This window comes from Lissotriton helveticus, chromosome 6 (assembly GCF_964261635.1).
Source record: "Lissotriton helveticus chromosome 6, aLisHel1.1, whole genome shotgun sequence".
NCBI classification, from domain to species: Eukaryota; Metazoa; Chordata; class Amphibia; order Caudata; family Salamandridae; genus Lissotriton; species Lissotriton helveticus.
This window is the reverse complement of record NC_136067.1, coordinates 287098082-287123134: the sequence shown is the minus strand read 5'-3', so window position 1 is coordinate 287123134 and position 25053 is coordinate 287098082. Positions and strand designations below refer to the sequence as shown.

Here is a 25053-nt window from a genome sequence, read left to right as displayed (position 1 = left end):
CAGCCTACTCGGGGTGAAAATTGCAAAAAACAAAATTGATGGACAGAATGTAGAACAATGTCATACATTCACCCCAGTACAAGGATCTGGGCCTAAATCCATCGCTTTTTTGCACTCCACACCACCCTGGGTTAGACACTGGCTATATGCAAATCAGCTCTGACCCTGTGCCTCATGGGAACAGTCCAGTCCGAACTACCAAGCCATGTCTTTCCCAGACCGGAATCAAGCATCCAAGGACCGGTTTCTGGCTATCAGCCTTCATTCAGCCTGGATAGCTTGACTCTAGTGGTGTGGAGAGCCTGGGACTCACGTCTGAGCATACCCAGCCTACTTGGGGTGAAAATTGCAAAAAACAAAGTTGATGGACAGAATGTAGGACAATGTCATACATTCACCCCAGTACAAGGATCTGGGCCTAAATCCATCGTTTTTTTGCACTCCACACCACCCTGGGTTAGACACTGGCTATATGCAAATCAGCTCTGACCCTGTGCCTCATGGGAACAGTCCAGTCCGAACTACCAAGCCATGTCTTTCCCAGACCGGAATCAAGCATCCAAGGACCGGTTTCTGGCTATCATTCTTCATTCAGCCTGGATAGCTTGACTCCAGTGGTGTGGAGAGCCTGGGACTCATGTCTGAGCATACCCAGCCTACTCGGGGTGAAAATTGCAAAAAACAAAGTTGATGGACAGAATGTAGAACAATGTCATACATTCACCCCAGTACAAGGATCTGGGCCTAAATCCATCGTTTTTTTGCACTCCACACCACCCTGGGTTAGACACTGGCTATATGCAAATCAGCTCTGACCCTGTGCCTCATGGGAACAGTCCAGTCCGAACTACCAAGCCATGTCTTTCCCAGACCGGAATCAAGCATCCAAGGACCGGTTTCTGGCTATCAGCCTTCATTCAGCCTGGATAGCTTGACTCCAGTGGTGTGGAGAGCCTGGGACTCACGTCTGAGCATACCCAGCCTACTCGGGGTGAAAATTGCAAAAAACAAAGTTGATGGACAGAATGTAGGACAATGTCATACATTCACCCCAGTACAAGGATCTGGGCCTAAATCCATAGTTTTTTTGCACTCCACACCACCCTGGGTTAGACACTGGCTATATGCAAATCAGCTCTGACCCTGTGCCTCATGGGAACAGTCGAGTCCGAACTACCAAGCCATGTCTTTCCCAGACCGGAATCAAGCATCCAAGGACCGGTTTCTGGCTATCAGCCTTCATTCAGCCTGGATAGCTTGACTCCAGTGGTGTGGAGAGCCTGGGACTCACGTCTGAGCATACCCAGCCTACTCGGGGTGAAAATTGCAAAAAACAAAGTTGATGGACAGAATGTAGAACAATGTCATACATTCACCCCAGTACAAGGATCTGGGCCTAAATCCATCGTTTTTTTTGCACTCCACAGCACCCTGGGTTAGACACTGGCTATATGCAAATCAGCTCTGACCCTGTGCCTCATGGGAACAGTCCAGTCTGAACTACCAAGCCATGTCTTTCCCAGACCGGAATCAAGCATCCAAGGACCGGTTTCTGGCTATCAGCCTTCATTCAGCCTGGATAGCTTGACTCCAGTGGTGTGGAGAGCCTGGGACTCACGTCTGAGCATACCCAGCCTACTCGGGGTGAAAATTGCAAAAAACAAAGTTGATGGACAGAATGTAGAACAATGTCATACATTCACCCCAGTACAAGGATCTGGTCCTAAATCCATCGTTTTTTGCACTCCACACCACCCTGGGTTAGACACTGGCTATATGCAAATCAGCTCTGACCCTGTGCCTCATGGGAACAGTCCAGTCCGAACTACCAAGCCATGTCTTTCCCAGACCGGAATCAAGCATCCAAGGACCGGTTTCTGGCTATCAGCCTTCATTCAGCCTGGATAGCTTGACTCCAGTGGTTGGAGAGCCTGGGACTCACGTCTGAGCATACCCAGCCTACTCGGGGTGAAAATTGCAAAAAACAAAGTTGATGGACAGAATGTAGAACAATGTCATACATTCACCCCAGTACAAGGATCTGGGCCTAAATCCATCGCTTTTTTTGCACTCCACACCACCCTGGGTTAGACACTGGCTATATGCAAATCAGCTCTGACCCTGTGCCTCATGGGAACAGTCCAGTCCGAACTACCAAGCCATGTCTTTCCCAGACCGGAATCAAGCATCCAAGGACCGGTTTCTGGCTATCAGCCTTCATTCAGCCTGGATAGCTTGACTCTAGTGGTGTGGAGAGCCTGGGACTCACGTCTGAGCATACCCAGCCTACTCGGGGTGAAAATTGCAAAAAACAAAGTTGATGGACAGAATGTAGGACAATGTCATACATTCACCCCAGTACAAGGATCTGGGCCTAAATCCATCGTTTTTTTGCACTCCACACCACCCTGGGTTAGACACTGGCTATATGCAAATCAGCTCTGACCCTGTGCCTCATGGGAACAGTCCAGTCCGAACTACCAAGCCATGTCTTTCCCAGACCGGAATCAAGCATCCAAGGACCGGTTTCTGGCTATCAGCCTTCATTCAGCCTGGATAGCTTGACTCCAGTGGTGTGGAGAGCCTGGGACTCATGTCTGAGCATACCCAGCCTACTCGGGGTGAAAATTGCAAAAAACAAAGTTGATGGACAGAATGTAGAACAATGTCATACATTCACCCCAGTACAAGGATCTGGGCCTAAATCCATCGTTTTTTTGCACTCCACACCACCCTGGGTTAGACACTGGCTATATGCAAATCAGCTCTGACCCTGTGCCTCATGGGAACAGTCCAGTCCGAACTACCAAGCCATGTCTTTCCCAGACCGGAATCAAGCATTCAAGGACCGGTTTCTGGCTATCAGCCTTCATTCAGCCTGGATAGCTTGACTCCAGTGGTGTGGAGAGCCTGGGACTCACGTCTGAGCATACCCAGCCTACTCGGGGTGAAAATTGCAAAAAACAAAGTTGATGGACAGAATGTAGGACAATGTCATACATTCACCCCAGTACAAGGATCTGGGCCTAAATCCATAGTTTTTTTGCACTCCACACCACCCTGGGTTAGACACTGGCTATATGCAAATCAGCTCTGACCCTGTGCCTCATGGGAACAGTCGAGTCCGAACTACCAAGCCATGTCTTTCCCAGACCGGAATCAAGCATCCAAGGACCGGTTTCTGGCTATCAGCCTTCATTCAGCCTGGATAGCTTGACTCCAGTGGTGTGGAGAGCCTGGGACTCACGTCTGAGCATACCCAGCCTACTCGGGGTGAAAATTGCAAAAAACAAAGTTGATGGACAGAATGTAGAACAATGTCATACATTCACCCCAGTACAAGGATCTGGGCCTAAATCCATCGTTTTTTTGCACTCCACACCACCCTGGGTTAGACACTGGCTATATGCAAATCAGCTCTGACCCTGTGCCTCATGGGAACAGTCCAGTCCGAACTACCAAGCCATGTCTTTCCCAGACCGGAATCAAGCATCCAAGGACCGGTTTCTGGCTATCAGCCTTCATTCAGCCTGAATAGCTTGACTCCAGTGGTGTGGAGAGCCTGGGACTCACGTCTGAGCATACCCAGCCTACTCGGGGTGAAAATTGCAAAAAACAAAGTTGATGGACAGAATGTAGAACAATGTAATACATTCACCCCAGTACAAGGATCTGGGCCTAAATCCATCGTTTTTTTGCACTCCACACCACCCTGGGTTAGACACTGGCTATATGCAAATCAGCTCTGACCCTGTGCCTCATGGGAACAGTCCAGTCCGAACTACCAAGCCATGTCTTTCCCAGACCGGAATCAAGCATCCAAGGACCGGTTTCTGGCTATCAGCCTTCATTCAGCCTGGATAGCTTGACTCCAGTGGTTGGAGAGCCTGGGACTCTTGTCTGAGCATACCCAGCCTACTCGGGGTGAAAATTGCAAAAAACAAAGTTGATGGACAGAATGTAGGACAATGTCATACATTCACCCCAGTCCCAGGATCTGGGCCTAAATCCATCGTTTTTTTGCACTCCACACCACCCTGGGTTAGACACTGGCTATATGCAAATCAGCTCTGACCCTGTGCCTCATGGGAACAGTCCAGTCCGAACTACCAAGCCATGTCTTTCCCAGACCGGAATCAAGCATCCAAGGACCGGTTTCTGGCTATCAGCCTTCATTCAGCCTGGATAGCTTGACTCCAGTGGTGTGGAGAGCCTGGGACTCACGTCTGAGCATACCCAGCCTACTCGGGGTGAAAATTGCAAAAAACAAAGTTGATGGACAGAATGTAGAACAATGTCATACATTCACCCCAGTACAAGGATCTGGGCCTAAATCCATCGTTTTTTTGCACTCCACACCACCCTGGGTTAGACACTGACTATATGTAAATCAGCTCTGACCCTGTGCCTCATGGGAACAGTCCAGTCCGAACTACCAAGCCATGTCTTTCCAAGACCGGAATCAAGCATCCAAGGACCGGTTTCTGGCTATCAGCCTTCATTCAGCCTGGATAGCTTGACTCCAGTGGTGTGGAGAGCCTGGGACTCACGTCTGAGCATACCCAGCCTACTCGGGGTGAAAATTGCAAAAAACAAAGTTGATGGACAGAATGTAGAACAATGTCATACATTCACCCCAGTACAAGGATCTGGGCCTAAATCCATCGTTTTTTTGCACTCCACACCACCCTGGGTTAGACACTGGCTATATGCAAATCAGCTCTGACCCTGTGCCTCATGGGAACAGTCCAGTCCGAAGTACCAAGCCATGTCTTTCCCAGACCGGAATCAAGCATCCAAGGACCGGTTTCTGGCTATCAGCCTTTATTCTGCCTGGATAGCTTGACTCCAGTGGTGTGGAGAGCCTGGGACTCACGTCTGAGCATTCCCAGCCTACTCTGGGTGAAAATTGCAAAAAACAAAGTTGATGGACAGAATGTAGAACAATGTCATACATTCACCCCAGTACAAGGATCTGGGCCTAAATCCATCGTTTTTTTGCACTCCACACCACCCTGGGTTAGACACTGGCTATATGCAAATCAGCTCTGACCCTGTGCCTCATGGGAACAGTCCGAACTACCAAGCCATGTCTTTCCCAGACCGGAATCAAGCATCCAAGGACCGGTTTCTGGCTATCAGCCTTCATTCAGCCTGGATAGCTTGACTCCAGTGGTGTGGAGAGCCTGGGACTCACGTCTGAGCATACCCAGCCTACTCGGGGTGAAAATTGCAAAAAACAAAGTTGATGGACAGAATGTAGAACAATGTCATACATTCACCCCAGTACAAGGATCTGGGCCTAAATCCATCGTTTTTTTGCACTCCACACCACCCTGGGTTAGACACTGGCTATATGCAAATCAGCTCTGACCCTGTGCCTCATGGGAACAGTCCAGTCCGAACTACCAAGCCATGTCTTTCCCAGACCGGAATCAAGCATCCAAGGACCGGTTTCTGGCTATCAGCCTTCATTCAGCCTGGATAGCTTGACTCCAGTGGTGTGGAGAGCCTGGGACTCACGTCTGAGCATACCCAGCCTACTCGGGGTGAAAATTGCAAAAAACAAAGTTGATGGACAGAATGTAGAACAATGTCATACATTCACCCCAGTACAAGGATCTGGGCCTAAATCCATCGTTTTTTTGCACTCCACACCACCCTGGGTTAGACACTGGCTATATGCAAATCAGCTCTGACCCTGTGCCTCATGGGAACAGTCCAGTCCGAAGTACCAAGCCATGTCTTTCCCAGACCGGAATCAAGCATCCAAGGACCGGTTTCTGGCTATCAGCCTTCATTCAGCCTGGATAGCTTGACTCCAGTGGTTGGAGAGCCTGGGACTCACGTCTGAGCATACCCAGCCTACTCGGGGTGAAAATTGCAAAAAACAAAGTTGATGGACAGAATGTAGAACAATGTCATACATTCACCCCAGTACAAGGATCTGGGCCTAAATCCATCGCTTTTTTTGCACTCCACACCACCCTGGGTTAGACACTGGCTATATGCAAATCAGCTCTGACCCTGTGCCTCATGGGAACAGTCCAGTCCGAACTACCAAGCCATGTCTTTCCCAGACCGGAATCAAGCATCCAAGGACCGGTTTCTGGCTATCAGCCTTCATTCAGCCTGGATAGCTTGACTCTAGTGGTGTGGAGAGCCTGGGACTCACCCAAGCCATGTCTTTCCCAGACCGGAATCAAGCATCCAAGGACCGTTTCTGGCTATCAGCCTTCATTCAGCCTGGATAGCTTGACCGGGGTAGCATACCAGCCTACTCGGGGTGAAAATTCAAAAAAAAGTTGATGGACAGAATGTAGGACAATGTCATACATTCACCCCAGTACAAGGATCTGGGCCTAAATCCATCGTTTTTTTGCACTCCAAGCCATGTCTTTCCCAGACCGGAATCAAGCATCCAAGGACCGGTTTCTGGCTATCAGCCTTCATTCAGCCTGGATAGCTTGACTCCAGTGGTGTGGAGAGCCTGGGACTCATGTCTGAGCATACCCAGCCTACTCGGGGTGAAAATTGCAAAAAACAAAGTTGATGGACAGAATGTAGAACAATGTCATACATTCACCCCAGTACAAGGATCTGGGCCTAAATCCATCGTTTTTTTGCACTCCACACCACCCTGGGTTAGACACTGGCTATATGCAAATCAGCTCTGACCCTGTGCCTCATGGGAACAGTCCAGTCCGAACTACCAAGCCATGTCTTTCCCAGACCGGAATCAAGCATTCAAGGACCGGTTTCTGGCTATCAGCCTTCATTCAGCCTGGATAGCTTGACTCCAGTGGTGTGGAGAGCCTGGGACTCACGTCTGAGCATACCCAGCCTACTCGGGGTGAAAATTGCAAAAAACAAAGTTGATGGACAGAATGTAGGACAATGTCATACATTCACCCCAGTACAAGGATCTGGGCCTAAATCCATAGTTTTTTTGCACTCCACACCACCCTGGGTTAGACACTGGCTATATGCAAATCAGCTCTGACCCTGTGCCTCATGGGAACAGTCGAGTCCGAACTACCAAGCCATGTCTTTCCCAGACCGGAATCAAGCATCCAAGGACCGGTTTCTGGCTATCAGCCTTCATTCAGCCTGGATAGCTTGACTCCAGTGGTGTGGAGAGCCTGGGACTCACGTCTGAGCATACCCAGCCTACTCGGGGTGAAAATTGCAAAAAACAAAGTTGATGGACAGAATGTAGAACAATGTCATACATTCACCCCAGTACAAGGATCTGGGCCTAAATCCATCGTTTTTTTGCACTCCACACCACCCTGGGTTAGACACTGGCTATATGCAAATCAGCTCTGACCCTGTGCCTCATGGGAACAGTCCAGTCCGAACTACCAAGCCATGTCTTTCCCAGACCGGAATCAAGCATCCAAGGACCGGTTTCTGGCTATCAGCCTTCATTCAGCCTGAATAGCTTGACTCCAGTGGTGTGGAGAGCCTGGGACTCACGTCTGAGCATACCCAGCCTACTCGGGGTGAAAATTGCAAAAAACAAAGTTGATGGACAGAATGTAGAACAATGTAATACATTCACCCCAGTACAAGGATCTGGGCCTAAATCCATCGTTTTTTTGCACTCCACACCACCCTGGGTTAGACACTGGCTATATGCAAATCAGCTCTGACCCTGTGCCTCATGGGAACAGTCCAGTCCGAACTACCAAGCCATGTCTTTCCCAGACCGGAATCAAGCATCCAAGGACCGGTTTCTGGCTATCAGCCTTCATTCAGCCTGGATAGCTTGACTCCAGTGGTTGGAGAGCCTGGGACTCTTGTCTGAGCATACCCAGCCTACTCGGGGTGAAAATTGCAAAAAACAAAGTTGATGGACAGAATGTAGGACAATGTCATACATTCACCCCAGTCCCAGGATCTGGGCCTAAATCCATCGTTTTTTTGCACTCCACACCACCCTGGGTTAGACACTGGCTATATGCAAATCAGCTCTGACCCTGTGCCTCATGGGAACAGTCCAGTCCGAACTACCAAGCCATGTCTTTCCCAGACCGGAATCAAGCATCCAAGGACCGGTTTCTGGCTATCAGCCTTCATTCAGCCTGGATAGCTTGACTCCAGTGGTGTGGAGAGCCTGGGACTCACGTCTGAGCATACCCAGCCTACTCGGGGTGAAAATTGCAAAAAACAAAGTTGATGGACAGAATGTAGAACAATGTCATACATTCACCCCAGTACAAGGATCTGGGCCTAAATCCATCGTTTTTTTGCACTCCACACCACCCTGGGTTAGACACTGACTATATGTAAATCAGCTCTGACCCTGTGCCTCATGGGAACAGTCCAGTCCGAACTACCAAGCCATGTCTTTCCAAGACCGGAATCAAGCATCCAAGGACCGGTTTCTGGCTATCAGCCTTCATTCAGCCTGGATAGCTTGACTCCAGTGGTGTGGAGAGCCTGGGACTCACGTCTGAGCATACCCAGCCTACTCGGGGTGAAAATTGCAAAAAACAAAGTTGATGGACAGAATGTAGAACAATGTCATACATTCACCCCAGTACAAGGATCTGGGCCTAAATCCATCGTTTTTTTGCACTCCACACCACCCTGGGTTAGACACTGGCTATATGCAAATCAGCTCTGACCCTGTGCCTCATGGGAACAGTCCAGTCCGAAGTACCAAGCCATGTCTTTCCCAGACCGGAATCAAGCATCCAAGGACCGGTTTCTGGCTATCAGCCTTTATTCTGCCTGGATAGCTTGACTCCAGTGGTGTGGAGAGCCTGGGACTCACGTCTGAGCATTCCCAGCCTACTCTGGGTGAAAATTGCAAAAAACAAAGTTGATGGACAGAATGTAGAACAATGTCATACATTCACCCCAGTACAAGGATCTGGGCCTAAATCCATCGTTTTTTTGCACTCCACACCACCCTGGGTTAGACACTGGCTATATGCAAATCAGCTCTGACCCTGTGCCTCATGGGAACAGTCCGAACTACCAAGCCATGTCTTTCCCAGACCGGAATCAAGCATCCAAGGACCGGTTTCTGGCTATCAGCCTTCATTCAGCCTGGATAGCTTGACTCCAGTGGTGTGGAGAGCCTGGGACTCACGTCTGAGCATACCCAGCCTACTCGGGGTGAAAATTGCAAAAAACAAAGTTGATGGACAGAATGTAGAACAATGTCATACATTCACCCCAGTACAAGGATCTGGGCCTAAATCCATCGTTTTTTTGCACTCCACACCACCCTGGGTTAGACACTGGCTATATGCAAATCAGCTCTGACCCTGTGCCTCATGGGAACAGTCCAGTCCGAACTACCAAGCCATGTCTTTCCCAGACCGGAATCAAGCATCCAAGGACCGGTTTCTGGCTATCAGCCTTCATTCAGCCTGGATAGCTTGACTCCAGTGGTGTGGAGAGCCTGGGACTCACGTCTGAGCATACCCAGCCTACTCGGGGTGAAAATTGCAAAAAACAAAGTTGATGGACAGAATGTAGAACAATGTCATACATTCACCCCAGTACAAGGATCTGGGCCTAAATCCATCGTTTTTTTGCACTCCACACCACCCTGGGTTAGACACTGGCTATATGCAAATCAGCTCTGACCCTGTGCCTCATGGGAACAGTCCAGTCCGAAGTACCAAGCCATGTCTTTCCCAGACCGGAATCAAGCATCCAAGGACCGGTTTCTGGCTATCAGCCTTCATTCTGCCTGGATAGCTTGACTCCAGTGGTGTGGAGAGCCTGGGACTCACGTCTGAGCATTCTCAGCCTACTCTGGGTGAAAATTGCAAAAAACAAAGTTGATGGACAGAATGTAGAACAATGTCATACATTCACCCCAGTACAAGGATCTGGGCCTAAATCCATCGTTTTTTTGCACTCCACACCACCCTGGGTTAGACACTGGCTATATGCAAATCAGCTCTGACCCTGTGCCTCATGGGAACAGTCCAGTCCGAACTACCAAGCCATGTCTTTCCCAGACCGGAATCAAGCATCCAAGGACCGGTTTCTGGCTATCAGCCTTCATTCAGCCTGGATAGCTTGACTCCAGTGGTGTGGAGAGCCTGGGACTCACGTCTGAGCATACCCAGCCTACTCGGGGTGAAAATTGCAAAAAACAAAGTTGATGGACAGAATGTAGAACAATGTCATACATTCACCCCAGTACAAGGATCTGGGCCTAAATCCATCGTTTTTTTGCACTCCACACCACCCTGGGTTAGACACTGGCTATATGCAAATCAGCTCTGACCCTGTGCCTCATGGGAACAGTCCAGTCTGAACTACCAAGCCATGTCTTTCCCAGACCGGAATCAAGCATCCAAGGACCGGTTTCTGGCTATCAGCCTTCATTCAGCCTGGATAGCTTGACTCCAGTGGTGTGGAGAGCCTGGGACTCACGTCTGAGCATTCCCAGCCTACTCTGGGTGAAAATTGCAAAAAACAAAGTTGATGGACAGAATGTAGAACAATGTCATACATTCACCCCAGTACAAGGATCTGGGCCTAAATCCATCGTTTTTTTGCACTCCACACCACCCTGGGTTAGACACTGGCTATATGCAAATCAGCTCTGACCCTGTGCCTCATGGGAACAGTCCAGTCCGAACTACCAAGCCATGTCTTTCCCAGACCGGAATCAAGCATCCAAGGACCGGTTTCTGGCTATCAGCCTTCATTCAGCCTGGATAGCTTGACTCCAGTGGTGTGGAGAGCCTGGGACTCACGTCTGAGCATACCCAGCCTACTCGGGGTGAAAATTGCAAAAAACAAAGTTGATGGACAGAATGTAGAACAATGTCATACATTCACCCCAGTACAAGGATCTGGGCCTAAATCCATTGTTTTTTTGCACTCCACACCACCCTGGGTTAGACACTGGCTATATGCAAATCAGCTCTGACCCTGTGCCTCATGGGAACAGTCCAGTCCGAACTACCAAGCCATGTCTTTCCCAGACCGGAATCAAGCATCCAAGGACCGGTTTCTGGCTATCAGCCTTCATTCAGCCTGGATAGCTTGACTCCAGTGGTGTGGAGAGCCTGGGACTCACGTCTGAGCATACCCAGCCTACTCGGGGTGAAAATTGCAAAAAACAAAGTTGATGGACAGAATGTAGAACAATGTCATACATTCACCCCAGTACAAGGATCTGGGCCTAAATCCATCGTTGTTTTGCACTCCACACCACCCTGGGTTAGACACTGGCTATATGCAAATCAGCTCTGACCCTGTGCCTCATGGGAACAGTCCAGTCCGAACTACCAAGCCATGTCTTTCCCAGACCGGAATCAAGCATCCAAGGACCGGTTTCTGGCTATCAGCCTTCATTCAGCCTGGATAGCTTGACTCCAGTGGTGTGGAAAGCCTGGGACTCACGTCTGAGCACACCCAGCCTACTCGGGGTGAAAATTGCAAAAAACAAAGTTGATGGACAGAATGTAGGACAATGTCATACATTCACCCCAGTACAAGGATCTGGGCCTAAATCCATAGTTTTTTTGCACTCCACACCACCCTGGGTTAGACACTGGCTATATGCAAATCAGCTCTGACCCTGTGCCTCATGGGAACAGTCCAGTCCGAACTACCAAGCCATGTCTTTCCCAGACCGGAATCAAGCATCCAAGGACCGGTTTCTGGCTATCAGCCTTCATTCAGCCTGGATAGCTTGACTCCAGTGGTGTGGAGAGCCTGGGACTCACGTCTGAGCATACCCAGCCTACTCGGGGTGAAAATTGCAAAAAACAAAGTTGATGGACAGAATGTAGGACAATGTCATACATTCACCCCAGTCCCAGGATCTGGGCCTAAATCCATCGTTTTTTTGCACTCCACACCACCCTGGGTTAGACACTGGCTATATGCAAATCAGCTCTGACCCTGTGCCTCATGGGAACAGTCCAGTCCGAACTACCAAGCCATGTCTTTCCCAGACCGGAATCAAGCATCCAAGGACCGGTTTCTGGCTATCAGCCTTCATTCAGCCTGGATAGCTTGACTCCAGTGGTGTGGAGAGCCTGGGACTCACGTCTGAGCATACCCAGCCTACTCGGGGTGAAAATTGCAAAAAACAAAGTTGATGGACAGAATGTAGAACAATGTCATACATTCACCCCAGTACAAGGATCTGGGCCTAAATCCATCGTTTTTTTGCACTCCACACCACCCTGGGTTAGACACTGACTATATGTAAATCAGCTCTGACCCTGTGCCTCATGGGAACAGTCCAGTCCGAACTACCAAGCCATGTCTTTCCCAGACCGGAATCAAGCATCCAAGGACCGGTTTCTGGCTATCAGCCTTCATTCAGCCTGGATAGCTTGACTCCAGTGGTGTGGAGAGCCTGGGACTCACGTCTGAGCATACCCAGCCTACTCGGGGTGAAAATTGCAAAAAACAAAGTTGATGGACAGAATGTAGAACAATGTCATACATTCACCCCAGTACAAGGATCTGGGCCTAAATCCATCGTTTTTTTGCACTCCACACCACCCTGGGTTAGACACTGGCTATATGCAAATCAGCTCTGACCCTGTGCCTCATGGGAACAGTCCAGTCCGAAGTACCAAGCCATGTCTTTCCCAGACCGGAATCAAGCATCCAAGGACCGGTTTCTGGCTATCAGCCTTTATTCTGCCTGGATAGCTTGACTCCAGTGGTGTGGAGAGCCTGGGACTCACGTCTGAGCATTCCCAGCCTACTCTGGGTGAAAATTGCAAAAAACAAAGTTGATGGACAGAATGTAGAACAATGTCATACATTCACCCCAGTACAAGGATCTGGGCCTAAATCCATCGCTTTTTTTGCACTCCACACCACCCTGGGTTAGACACTGGCTATATGCAAATCAGCTCTGACCCTGTGCCTCATGGGAACAGTCCAGTCCGAACTACCAAGCCATGTCTTTCCCAGACCGGAATCAAGCATCCAAGGACCGGTTTCTGGCTATCAGCCTTCATTCAGCCTGGATAGCTTGACTCTAGTGGTGTGGAGAGCCTGGGACTCACGTCTGAGCATACCCAGCCTACTCGGGGTGAAAATTGCAAAAAACAAAGTTGATGGACAGAATGTAGGACAATGTCATACATTCACCCCAGTACAAGGATCTGGGCCTAAATCCATCGTTTTTTTGCACTCCACACCACCCTGGGTTAGACACTGGCTATATGCAAATCAGCTCTGACCCTGTGCCTCATGGGAACAGTCCAGTCCGAACTACCAAGCCATGTCTTTCCCAGACCGGAATCAAGCATCCAAGGACCGGTTTCTGGCTATCAGCCTTCATTCAGCCTGGATAGCTTGACTCCAGTGGTGTGGAGAGCCTGGGACTCATGTCTGAGCATACCCAGCCTACTCGGGGTGAAAATTGCAAAAAACAAAGTTGATGGACAGAATGTAGAACAATGTCATACATTCACCCCAGTACAAGGATCTGGGCCTAAATCCATCGTTTTTTTGCACTCCACACCACCCTGGGTTAGACACTGGCTATATGCAAATCAGCTCTGACCCTGTGCCTCATGGGAACAGTCCAGTCCGAACTACCAAGCCATGTCTTTCCCAGACCGGAATCAAGCATTCAAGGACCGGTTTCTGGCTATCAGCCTTCATTCAGCCTGGATAGCTTGACTCCAGTGGTGTGGAGAGCCTGGGACTCACGTCTGAGCATACCCAGCCTACTCGGGGTGAAAATTGCAAAAAACAAAGTTGATGGACAGAATGTAGGACAATGTCATACATTCACCCCAGTACAAGGATCTGGGCCTAAATCCATAGTTTTTTTGCACTCCACACCACCCTGGGTTAGACACTGGCTATATGCAAATCAGCTCTGACCCTGTGCCTCATGGGAACAGTCGAGTCCGAACTACCAAGCCATGTCTTTCCCAGACCGGAATCAAGCATCCAAGGACCGGTTTCTGGCTATCAGCCTTCATTCAGCCTGGATAGCTTGACTCCAGTGGTGTGGAGAGCCTGGGACTCACGTCTGAGCATACCCAGCCTACTCGGGGTGAAAATTGCAAAAAACAAAGTTGATGGACAGAATGTAGAACAATGTCATACATTCACCCCAGTACAAGGATCTGGGCCTAAATCCATCGTTTTTTTGCACTCCACACCACCCTGGGTTAGACACTGGCTATATGCAAATCAACTCTGACCCTGTGCCTCATGGGAACAGTCCAGTCCGAACTACCAAGCCATGTCTTTCCCAGACCGGAATCAAGCATCCAAGGACCGGTTTCTGGCTATCAGCCTTCATTCAGCCTGAATAGCTTGACTCCAGTGGTGTGGAGAGCCTGGGACTCACGTCTGAGCATACCCAGCCTACTCGGGGTGAAAATTGCAAAAAACAAAGTTGATGGACAGAATGTAGAACAATGTAATACATTCACCCCAGTACAAGGATCTGGGCCTAAATCCATCGTTTTTTTGCACTCCACACCACCCTGGGTTAGACACTGGCTATATGCAAATCAGCTCTGACCCTGTGCCTCATGGGAACAGTCCAGTCCGAACTACCAAGCCATGTCTTTCCCAGACCGGAATCAAGCATCCAAGGACCGGTTTCTGGCTATCAGCCTTCATTCAGCCTGGATAGCTTGACTCCAGTGGTTGGAGAGCCTGGGACTCTTGTCTGAGCATACCCAGCCTACTCGGGGTGAAAATTGCAAAAAACAAAGTTGATGGACAGAATGTAGGACAATGTCATACATTCACCCCAGTCCCAGGATCTGGGCCTAAATCCATCGTTTTTTTGCACTCCACACCACCCTGGGTTAGACACTGGCTATATGCAAATCAGCTCTGACCCTGTGCCTCATGGGAACAGTCCAGTCCGAACTACCAAGCCATGTCTTTCCCAGACCGGAATCAAGCATCCAAGGACCGGTTTCTGGCTATCAGCCTTCATTCAGCCTGGATAGCTTGACTCCAGTGGTGTGGAGAGCCTGGGACTCACGTCTGAGCATACCCAGCCTACTCGGGGTGAAAATTGCAAAAAACAAAGTTGATGGACAGAATGTAGAACAATGTCATACATTCACCCCAGTACAAGGATCTGGGCCTAAATCCATCGTTTTTTTGCACTCCACACCACCCTGGGTTAGACACTGACTATATGTAAATCAGCTCTGACCCTGTGCCTCATGGGAACAGTCCAGTCCGAACTACCAAGCCATGTCTTTCCCAGACCGGAATCAAGCATCCAAGGACCGGTTTCTGGCTATCAGCCTTCATTCAGCCTGGATAGCTTGACTCCAGTGGTGTGGAGAGCCTGGGACTCACGTCTGAGCATACCCAGCCTACTCGGGGTGAAAATTGCAAAAAACAAAGTTGATGGACAGAATGTAGAACAATGTCATACATTCACCCCAGTACAAGGATCTGGGCCTAAATCCATCGTTTTTTTGCACTCCACACCACCCTGGGTTAGACACTGGCTATATGCAAATCAGCTCTGACCCTGTGCCTCATGGGAACAGTCCAGTCCGAAGTACCAAGCCATGTCTTTCCCAGACCGGAATCAAGCATCCAAGGACCGGTTTCTGGCTATCAGCCTTTATTCTGCCTGGATAGCTTGACTCCAGTGGTGTGGAGAGCCTGGGACTCACGTCTGAGCATTCCCAGCCTACTCTGGGTGAAAATTGCAAAAAACAAAGTTGATGGACAGAATGTAGAACAATGTCATACATTCACCCCAGTACAAGGATCTGGGCCTAAATCCATCGTTTTTGTGCACTCCACACCACCCTGGGTTAGACACTGGCTATATGCAAATCAGCTCTGACCCTGTGCCTCATGGGAACAGTCCGAACTACCAAGCCATGTCTTTCCCAGACCGGAATCAAGCATCCAAGGACCGGTTTCTGGCTATCAGCCTTCATTCAGCCTGGATAGCTTGACTCCAGTGGTGTGGAGAGCCTGGGACTCACGTCTGAGCATACCCAGCCTACTCGGGGTGAAAATTGCAAAAAACAAAGTTGATGGACAGAATGTAGAACAATGTCATACATTCACCCCAGTACAAGGATCTGGGCCTAAATCCATCGTTTTTTTGCACTCCACACCACCCTGGGTTAGACACTGGCTATATCCAAATCAGCTCTGACCCTGTGCCTCATGGGAACAGTCCAGTCCGAACTACCAAGCCATGTCTTTCCCAGACCGGAATCAAGCATCCAAGGACCGGTTTCTGGCTATCAGCCTTCATTCAGCCTGGATAGCTTGACTCCAGTGGTGTGGAGAGCCTGGGACTCACGTCTGAGCATACCCAGCCTACTCGGGGTGAAAATTGCAAAAAACAAAGTTGATGGACAGAATGTAGAACAATGTCATACATTCACCCCAGTACAAGGATCTGGGCCTAAATCCATCGTTTTTTTGCACTCCACACCACCCTGGGTTAGACACTGGCTATATGCAAATCAGCTCTGACCCTGTGCCTCATGGGAACAGTCCAGTCCGAAGTACCAAGCCATGTCTTTCCCAGACCGGAATCAAGCATCCAAGGACCGGTTTCTGGCTATCAGCCTTCATTCTGCCTGGATAGCTTGACTCCAGTGGTGTGGAGAGCCTGGGACTCACGTCTGAGCATTCTCAGCCTACTCTGGGTGAAAATTGCAAAAAACAAAGTTGATGGACAGAATGTAGAACAATGTCATACATTCACCCCAGTACAAGGATCTGGGCCTAAATCCATCGTTTTTTTGCACTCCACACCACCCTGGGTTAGACACTGGCTATATGCAAATCAGCTCTGACCCTGTGCCTCATGGGAACAGTCCAGTCCGAACTACCAAGCCATGTCTTTCCCAGACCGGAATCAAGCATCCAAGGACCGGTTTCTGGCTATCAGCCTTCATTCAGCCTGGATAGCTTGACTCCAGTGGTGTGGAGAGCCTGGGACTCACGTCTGAGCATACCCAGCCTACTCGGGGTGAAAATTGCAAAAAACAAAGTTGATGGACAGAATGTAGAACAATGTCATACATTCACCCCAGTACAAGGATCTGGGCCTAAATCCATCGTTTTTTTGCACTCCACACCACCCTGGGTTAGACACTGGCTATATGCAAATCAGCTCTGACCCTGTGCCTCATGGGAACAGTCCAGTCTGAACTACCAAGCCATGTCTTTCCCAGACCGGAATCAAGCATCCAAGGACCGGTTTCTGGCTATCAGCCTTCATTCAGCCTGGATAGCTTGACTCCAGTGGTGTGGAGAGCCTGGGACTCACGTCTGAGCATACCCAGCCTACTCGGGGTGAAAATTGCAAAAAACAAAGTTGATGGACAGAATGTAGAACAATGTCATACATTCACCCCAGTACAAGGATCTGGGCCTAAATCCATTGTTTTTTTGCACTCCACACCACCCTGGGTTAGACACTGGCTATATGCAAATCAGCTCTGACCCTGTGCCTCATGGGAACAGTCCAGTCCGAACTACCAAGCCATGTCTTTCCCAGACCGGAATCAAGCATCCAAGGACCGGTTTCTGGCTATCAGCCTTCATTCAGCCTGGATAGCTTGACTCCAGTGGTGTGGAGAGCCTGGGACTCACGTCTGAGCATACCCAGCCTACTCGGGGTGAAAATTGCAAAAAACAAAGTTGATGGACAGAATGTAGAACAATGTCATACATTCACCCCAGTACAAGGATCTGGGCCTAAATCCATCGTTGTTTTGCACTCCACACCACCCTGGGTTAGACACTGGCTATATGCAAATCAGCTCTGACCCTGTGCCTCATGGGAACAGTCCAGTCCGAACTACCAAGCCATGTCTTTCCCAGACCGGAATCAAGCATCCAAGGACCGGTTTCTGGCTATCAGCCTTCATTCAGCCTGGATAGCTTGACTCCAGTGGTGTGGAAAGCCTGGGACTCACGTCTGAGCACACCCAGCCTACTCGGGGTGAAAATTGCAAAAAACAAAGTTGATGGACAGAATGTAGGACAATGTCATACATTCACCCCAGTACAAGGATCTGGGCCTAAATCCATAGTTTTTTTGCACTCCACACCACCCTGGGTTAGACACTGGCTATATGCAAATCAGCTCTGACCCTGTGCCTCATGGGAACAGTCCAGTCCGAACTACCAAGCCATGTCTTTCCCAGACCGGAATCAAGCATCCAAGGACCGGTTTCTGGCTATCAGCCTTCATTCAGCCTGGATAGCTTGACTCCAGTGGTGTGGAGAGCCTGGGACTCACGTCTGAGCATACCCAGCCTACTCGGGGTGAAAATTGCAAAAAACAAAGTTGATGGACAGAATGTAGAACAATGTCATACATTCACCCCAGTACAAGGATCTGGGCCTAAATCCATCGTTTTTTTGCACTCCACACCACCCTGGGTTAGACCCTGGCTATATGCAAATCAGCTCTGACCCTGTGCCTCATGGGAACAGTCCAGTCCGAACTACCAAGCCATGTCTTTCCCAGACCGGAATCAAGCATCCAAGGACCGGTTTCTGGCTATCAGCCTTCATTCAGCCTGGATAGCTTGACTCCAGTGGTGTGGAGAGCCTGGGACTCACGTCTGAGCATACCCAGCCTACTCGGGGTGAAAATTGCAAAAAACAAAGTTGATGGACAGAATGTAGAACAATGTCATACATTCACCCCAGTACAAGGATCTGGGCCTAAATCCATCGTTTTTTTGCACTCCACACCACCCTGGGTTAGACACTGGCTATATGCAAATCAGCTCTGACCCTGTGCCTCATGGGAACAGTCCAGTCCGAACTACCAAGCCATGTCTTTCCCAGACCGGAATCAAGCATCCAAGGACCGGTTTCTGGCTATCAGCCTTCATTCAGCCTGGATAGCTTGACTCCAGTGGTTGGAGAGCCTGGGACTCACGTCTGAGCATACCCAGCCTACTCGGGGTGAAAATTGCAAAAAACAAAGTTGATGGACAGAATGTAGAACAATGTCATACATTCACCCCAGTACAAGGATCTGGGCCTAAATCCATCGCTTTTTTTGCACTCCACACCACCCTGGGTTAGACACTGGCTATATGCAAATCAGCTCTGACCCTGTGCCTCATGGGAACAGTCCAGTCCGAACTACCAAGCCATGTCTTTCCCAGACCGGAATCAAGCATCCAAGTACCGGTTTCTGGCTATCAGCCTTCATTCAGCCTGGATAGCTTGACTCTAGTGGTGTGGAGAGCCTGGGACTCACGTCTGAGCATACCCAGCCTACTCGGGGTGAAAATTGCAAAAAACAAAGTTGATGGACAGAATGTAGGACAATGTCATACATTCACCCCAGTACAAGGATCTGGGCCTAAATCCATCGTTTTTTTGCACTCCACACCACCCTGGGTTAGACACTGGCTATATGCAAATCAGCTCTGACCCTGTGCCTCATGGGAACAGTCCAGTCCGAACTACCAAACCATGTCTTTCCCAGACCGGAATCAAGCATCCAAGGACCGGTTTCTGGCTATCAGCCTTCATTCAGCCTGGATAGCTTGACTCCAGTGGTGTGGAGAGCCTGGGACTCACGTCTGAGCATACCCAGCCTACTCGGGGTGAAAATTGCAAAAAACAAAGTTGATGGACAGAATGTAGGACAATGTCATACATTCACCCCAGTACAAGGATCTGGGCCTAAATCCATAGTTTTTTTGCACTCCACACCACCCTGGGTTAGACACTGGCTATATGCAAATCAGCTCTGACCCTGTGCCTCATGGGAACAGTCGAGTCCGAACTACCAAGCCATGTCTTTCCCAGACCGGAATCAAGCATCCAAGGACCGGTTTCTGGCTATCAGCCTTCATTCAGCCTGGATAGCTTGACTCCAGTGGTGTGGAGAGCCTGGGACTCACGTCTGAGCATACCCAGCCTACTCGGGGTGAAAATTGCAAAAAACAAAGTTGATGGACAGAATGTAGAACAATGTCATACATTCACCCCAGTACAAGGATCTGGGCCTAAATCCATCGTTTTTTTGCACTCCACACCACCCTGGGTTAGACACTGGCTATATGCAAATCAGCTCTGACCCTGTGCCTCATGGGAACAGTCCAGTCCGAACTACCAAGCCATGTCTTTCCCAGACCGGAATCAAGCATCCAAGGACCGGTTTCTGGCTATCAGCCTTCATTCAGCCTGAATAGCTTGACTCCAGTGGTGTGGAGAGCCTGGGACTCACGTCTGAGCATACCCAGCCTACTCGGGGTGAAAATTGCAAAAAACAAAGTTGATGGACAAAATGTAGAACAATGTAATACATTCACCCCAGTACAAGGATCTGGGCCTAAATCCATCGTTTTTTTGCACTCCACACCACCCTGGGTTAGACACTGGCTATATGCAAATCAGCTCTGACCCTGTGCCTCATGGGAACAGTCCAGTCCAAACTACCAAGCCATGTCTTTCCCAGACCGGAATCAAGCATCCAAGGACCGGTTTCTGGCTATCAGCCTTCATTCAGCCTGGATAGCTTGACTCCAGTGGTTGGAGAGCCTGGGACTCACGTCTGAGCATACCCAGCCTACTCGGGGTGAAAATTGCAAAAAACAAAGTTGATGGACAGAATGTCCTACATTCACCCCAGTACCAGGATCTGGGCCTAAATCCATCGTTTTTTTGCACTCCACACCACCCTGGGTTAGACACTGGCTATATGCAAATCAGCTCTGACCCTGTGCCTCATGGGAACAGTCGAGTCCGAACTACCAAGCCATGTCTTTCCCAGACCGGAATCAAGCATCCAAGGACCGGTTTCTGGCTATCAGCCTTCATTCAGCCTGGATAGCTTGACTCCAGTGGTTTGGAGAGCCTGGGACTCACGTCTGAGCATATCCAGCCTACTCGGGGTGAAAATTGCAAAAAACAAAGTTGATGGACAGAATGTAGAACAATGTCATACATTCACCCCAGTACAAGGATCTGGGCCTAAATCCACCGTTTTTTTGCACTCCACACCACCCTGGGTAAGACACTGGCTATATGCAAATCAGCTCTGACCCTGTGCCTCATGGGAACAGTCCAGTCCGAACTACCAAGCCATGTCTTTCCCAGACCGGAATCAAGCATCCAAGGACCGGTTTCTGGCTATCAGCCTTCATTCAGCCTGGATAGCTTGACTCCAGTGGTTGGAGAGCCTGGGACTCTTGTCTGAGCATACCCAGCCTACTCGGGGTGAAAATTGCAAAAAACAAAGTTGATGGACAGAATGTAGGACAATGTCATACATTCACCCCAGTCCCAGGATCTGGGCCTAAATCCATCGTTTTTTTTGCACTCCACACCACCCTGGGTTAGACACTGGCTATATGCAAATCAGCTCTGACCCTGTGCCTCATGGGAACAGTCCAGTCCGAACTACCAAGCCATGTCTTTCCCAGACCGGAATCAAGCATCCAAGGACCGGTTTCTGGCTATCAGCCTTCATTCAGCCTGGATAGCTTGACTCCAGTGGTGTGGAGAGCCTGGGACTCACGTCTGAGCATACCCAGCCTACTCGGGGTGAAAATTGCAAAAAACAAAGTTGATGGACAGAATGTAGAACAATGTCATACATTCACCCCAGTACAAGGATCTGGGCCTAAATCCATCGTTTTTTTGCACTCCACACCACCCTGGGTTAGACACTGACTATATGTAAATCATCTCTGACCCTGTGCCTCATGGGAACAGTCCAGTCCGAACTACCAAGCCATGTCTTTCCCAGACCGGAATCAAGCATCCAAGGACCGGTTTCTGGCTATCAGCCTTTATTCTGCCTGGATAGCTTGACTCCAGTGGTGTGGAGAGCCTGGGACTCACGTCTGAGCATTCCCAGCCTACTCTGGGTGAAAATTGCAAAAAACAAAGTTGATGGACAGAATGTAGAACAATGTCATACATTCACCCCAGTACAAGGATCTGGGCCTAAATCCATCGTTTTTTTGCACTCCACACCACCCTGGGTTAGACACTGGCTATATGCAAATCAGCTCTGACCCTGTGCCTCATGGGAACAGTCCGAACTACCAAGCCATGTCTTTCCCAGACCGGAATCAAGCATCCAAGGACCGGTTTCTGGCTATCAGCCTTCATTCAGCCTGGATAGCTTGACTCCAGTGGTGTGGAGAGCCTGGGACTCACGTCTGAGCATACCCAGCCTACTCGGGGTGAAAATTGCAAAAAACAAAGTTGATGGACAGAATGTAGAACAATGTCATACATTCACCCCAGTACAAGGATCTGGGCCTAAATCCATCGTTTTTTTGCACTCCACACCACCCTGGGTTAGACACTGGCTATATGCAAATCAGCTCTGACCCTGTGCCTCATGGGAACAGTCCAGTCCGAACTACCAAGCCATGTCTTTCCCAGACCGGAATCAAGCATCCAAGGACCGGTTTCTGGCTATCAGCCTTCATTCAGCCTGGATAGCTTGACTCCAGTGGTGTGGAGAGCCTGGGACTCACGTCTGAGCATACCCAGCCTACTCGGGGTGAAAATTGCAAAAAACAAAGTTGATGGACAGAATGTAGAACAATGTCATACATTCACCCCAGTACAAGGATCTGGGCCTAAATCCATCGTTTTTTTGCACTCCACACCACCCTGGGTTAGACACTGGCTATATGCAAATCAGCTCTGACCCTGTGCCTCATGGGAACAGTCCAGTCCGAAGTACCAAGCCATGTCTTTCCCAGACCGGAATCAAGCATCCAAGGACCGGTTTCTGGCTATCAGCCTTCATTCTGCCTGGATAGCTTGACTCCAGTGGTGTGGAGAGCCTGGGACTCACGTCTGAGCATTCTCAGCCTACTCTGGGTGAAAATTGCAAAAAACAAAGTTGATGGACAGAATGTAGAACAATGTCATACATTCACCCCAGTACAAGGATCTGGGCCTAAATCCATCGTTTTTTTGCACTCCACACCACCCTGGGTTAGACACTGGCTATATGCAAATCAGCTCTGACCCTGTGCCTCATGGGAACAGTCCAGTCCGAACTACCAAGCCATGTCTTTCCCAGACCGGAATCAAGCATCCAAGGACCGGTTTCTGGCTATCAGCCTTCATTCAGCCTGGATAGCTTGACTCCAGTGGTGTGGAGAGCCTGGGACTCACGTCTGAGCATACCCAGCCTACTCGGGGTGAAAATTGCAAAAAACAAAGTTGATGGACAGAATGTAGAACAATGTCATACATTCACCCCAGTACAAGGATCTGGGCCTAAATCCATCGTTTTTTTGCACTCCACACCACCCTGGGTTAGACACTGGCTATATGCAAATCAGCTCTGACCCTGTGCCTCATGGGAACAGTCCAGTCTGAACTACCAAGCCATGTCTTTCCCAGACCGGAATCAAGCATCCAAGGACCGGTTTCTGGCTATCAGCCTTCATTCAGCCTGGATAGCTTGACTCCAGTGGTGTGGAGAGCCTGGGACTCACGTCTGAGCATACCCAGCCTACTCGGGGTGAAAATTGCAAAAAACAAAGTTGATGGACAGAATGTAGAACAATGTCATACATTCACCCCAGTACAAGGATCTGGGCCTAAATCCATTGTTTTTTTGCACTCCACACCACCCTGGGTTAGACACTGGCTATATGCAAATCAGCTCTGACCCTGTGCCTCATGGGAACAGTCCAGTCCGAACTACCAAGCCATGTCTTTCCCAGACCGGAATCAAGCATCCAAGGACCGGTTTCTGGCTATCAGCCTTCATTCAGCCTGGATAGCTTGACTCCAGTGGTGTGGAGAGCCTGGGACTCACGTCTGAGCATACCCAGCCTACTCGGGGTGAAAATTGCAAAAAACAAAGTTGATGGACAGAATGTAGAACAATGTCATACATTCACCCCAGTACAAGGATCTGGGCCTAAATCCATCGTTTTTTTGCACTCCACACCACCCTGGGTTAGACACTGGCTATATGCAAATCAGCTCTGACCCTGTGCCTCATGGGAACAGTCCAGTCCGAAGTACCAAGCCATGTCTTTCCCAGACCGGAATCAAGCATCCAAGGACCGGTTTCTGGCTATCAGCCTTTATTCTGCCTGGATAGCTTGACTCCAGTGGTGTGGAGAGCCTGGGACTCACGTCTGAGCATTCCCAGCCTACTCTGGGTGAAAATTGAAAAAAACAAAGTTGATGGACAGAATGTAGAACAATGTCATACATTCACCCCAGTACAAGGATCTGGGCCTAAATCCATCGTTTTTTTGCACTCCACACCACCCTGGGTTAGACACTGGCTATATGCAAATCAGCTCTGACCCTGTGCCTCATGGGAACAGTCCGAACTACCAAGCCATGTCTTTCCCAGACCGGAATCAAGCATCCAAGGACCGGTTTCTGGCTATCAGCCTTCATTCAGCCTGGATAGCTTGACTCCAGTGGTGTGGAGAGCCTGGGACTCACGTCTGAGCATACCCAGCCTACTCGGGGTGAAAATTGCAAAAAACAAAGTTGATGGACAGAATGTAGAACAATGTCATACATTCACCCCAGTACAAGGATCTGGGCCTAAATCCATCGTTTTTTTGCACTCCACACCACCCTGGGTTAGACACTGGCTATATGCAAATCAGCTCTGACCCTGTGCCTCATGGGAACAGTCCAGTCCGAACTACCAAGCCATGTCTTTCCCAGACCGGAATCAAGCATCCAAGGACCGGTTTCTGGCTATCAGCCTTCATTCAGCCTGGATAGCTTGACTCCAGTGGTGTGGAGAGCCTGGGACTCACGTCTGAGCATACCCAGCCTACTCGGGGTGAAAATTGCAAAAAACAAAGTTGATGGACAGAATGTAGAACAATGTCATACATTCACCCCAGTACAAGGATCTGGGCCTAAATCCATCGTTTTTTTGCACTCCACACCACCCTGGGTTAGACACTGGCTATATGCAAATCAGCTCTGACCCTGTGCCTCATGGGAACAGTCCAGTCCGAAGTACCAAGCCATGTCTTTCCCAGACCGGAATCAAGCATCCAAGGACCGGTTTCTGGCTATCAGCCTTCATTCTGCCTGGATAGCTTGACTCCAGTGGTGTGGAGAGCCTGGGACTCACGT

At 49.5% G+C, this 25053-nt stretch overlaps 1 protein-coding gene across 1 annotated transcript in view; it reads right to left on the bottom strand.

The window, feature by feature from the left end:
* The window catches only part of HS1BP3 (HCLS1 binding protein 3), a 532368-nt gene that overhangs the window by 279873 nt on the left and 227442 nt on the right, over positions 1–25053 (bottom strand). The window lies entirely within an intron of this gene.